Source organism: Aplysia californica, unplaced genomic scaffold, assembly GCF_000002075.1.
Source record: "Aplysia californica isolate F4 #8 unplaced genomic scaffold, AplCal3.0 scaffold00656, whole genome shotgun sequence".
NCBI lineage: Eukaryota > Metazoa > Mollusca > Gastropoda > Aplysiida > Aplysiidae > Aplysia > Aplysia californica.
This window is the reverse complement of record NW_004797926.1, coordinates 186,020-188,469: the sequence shown is the minus strand read 5'-3', so window position 1 is coordinate 188,469 and position 2,450 is coordinate 186,020. Positions and strand designations below refer to the sequence as shown.

General features: G+C 39.6%; 1 protein-coding gene across 1 annotated transcript in view; it reads left to right on the top strand.

The window, feature by feature from the left end:
• Positions 1–601: 601 nt before the first annotated feature.
• The window catches only part of LOC101849241 (carnitine O-palmitoyltransferase 1, liver isoform), a gene marked incomplete in the record, with an annotated part of 26,408 nt that continues 24,559 nt past the window's right edge, over positions 602–2,450 (top strand). The window contains 1 exon segment of the mRNA XM_013087896.2: positions 602–1,235.

Sequence of the window (2,450 nt, the reverse complement as noted above, 5' to 3'; positions counted from 1 at the left end):
TCCCAAGTTCGTTCCCATGTGAAAATGAGCGATTCCTTATTTAAAGAAGTAATTCGTTGAAACTGTTGATACTTCTTTAAAATCTCCAGTCTATTGTTGATGGTAGTGAATAAACAGTTGCTCATTTGTCAAATTAATGTCATTACCGCTTGCAACGATAGTAACGTAATAACTAATCATTAAGTGTCCTTAAGCCTATTCAAAGGATGGGCCCGTTGCCATAGCCCTTTTTTTAAATAATTAAACTCTTCCTGTGAAAAAGTAAAAAATCAATGGACTCGTTCGTTAGTGGCTCCTTCTTTGCTATCAAACATCTGTCATCCTTATCTCTTCCCCTTCTTTTTTGTGTCGGTTAGGTTACTCTCTTGTAACACCTCTAACCTTTGGAACTTATGTGACTTAATTGTGTTGCAAGTGTCGTAAAACTCTTACTAAAACTAAATTAAATATCTTGTAGGCTCAGAAAAAGAATAGCCCATTGCCAAACTCTTCTTGCAGAAAAAGGTAAAAGATTTATACAGAGACCTCGGGTAAACTGCGACACTGAGGGCCCATGCCCTGGAAGCCCTGACAATGGAGGTGAAAGTTAGTGACACTTTTATTCCACAGACCCAGTATCCGACACGCTCCTTGGGACCCTCTCTAAGAATGTCTTGCTTTCTTGAACTACACGCACACATATCTAGACTTCCCTCTGAACTGAGAAAACCTTACCTTTGAACTCAACTTTGCGGGTGGTTGATGGGTGCTCTGATATGGTTTGCTCCTTTCACGTGAAACTTTTCTTGTCCTTGTCTCACCTCCTTTTTTGTGTTTGTTACTATTTTGCAAGACCTCTAATCTTAGGCACCTATGTGGGCCTCGTTGTGTTTCAAGTGCCGTAAAAAAAACCTCTTATTAAAATTAAATGAACTCAACCTTCCCTCACTTCTGAGCCCCGCCCACATTTTGATCCGCCCACGCAACGGGGTACATCTCGCTGTCTGATAACGGACGCGCCAAAGCTACAAGTGATACGAGTGCCCAGCAGACGGCCTTGCTAACTATAACGCTAGTGATGACGTCAGATTCAAAGATAACAACCAAAACAAGACATGTTACAGAGTAGCTGCTTTGTCACCTGTTACGATTCGGGGTAGGCGGTAAGCCACTATTCCGTGATAGATCTGGCGGAAGCAGGGACGGGTGCTTTTTCTCTCTTCTTGTGGTCACGGAGATGATTCCAGCACTGTAAGGTCTGTCGGACTGTCGGGTTTATTTGTTTTATTCCAGCATTGCCTCTGGTGTTTGTTCCTTTTTTCAGTTCCAGCACTGCTAAAGTTGGTCAATTTCGTATCAATAAAAATAAAATATATACTGCCGGTCAAAAAAGGCACCACTTCTTGATTGTGTAAAAAAAAAAAAAAACCTAGTCTTTTCAACTTTATTACTTTTCTGTACGTGAGTAATAAAAAGTACTCTTTAAAGAAAGTTCATATTATAAAAAGCATTTAAAATGTTAAAATAGCACTCACAGTCGCACCGCCAACCGTACCAACAAAATCGCCGTTTTTCCGACCACGTGGGGGATTTTGTTTTCCTTTCTTTGAGTTTTTTAAAATAAAGTTTAAGCCTGTGTTTATCTAAAGTCGTAAAACTATTTGACCATTGTCATTCAAGAAAGATGTAGAACTAACTCAATATCCAATAAATCGAGCTATCGTCATGCTCCGCGTGTTTATGCTGTTACCATAATATCCAATGCCAATGGAAAAAAAGAACCAGACTTTTTTTAGGTTTTAGTAGAGGTTTTTCTCGGCGCTCGCAACTGCATAAGGTCATATGAGCGCCAGAAGATCAGGGGTGTTACAAGAGAGTAACAAACATAAAAAAAGAAGGAGGGGAGATTAGGACGATAGAAGTTTGATAGGAAAGAAGAAGCAAACCACACCAGAGCACCCGCCAACCACCCACTAACCAGACTTTAAAAATTTTCGTGTCAGATCGCAGAACAATTACATTCTGAACTCAAAGAATATTTTTTAAGTGGTTCGTTGACGAGTACTCTGGTGTAGTTTGTTCCTTCTGTCCTCTCAAACATCTGTCGTCCACATAAAATTTCTCCTCCTCCATTTTTGTGTTTGTTGCCGGCTTGTAACACTTCTAATCTTCGGTAATTATATGACCTTATATAGTGTTGCATGTGCCGTGCGTAGAACTCTTACTAAAATTACAGTAAAGAGCACAAAATCTGTTGGAAGCAGGGTCGGATGTTTTTCTCTCTTCCTACTTTCCCTGAAACGATTCCAGCACTGAAAGGTCTGTCGAGCTTAATTATTTGTCTTTAATATCTCACCTCCCTGTATTTTGTCGCTGATTTTGAAACGGAAAAGGTGATTGGCAGGTCCGAACTTGCAAAAAGTTGTATAAGATGTGCTTTTTTGTGTGTGTTTTTATTTTTATTTTATTTT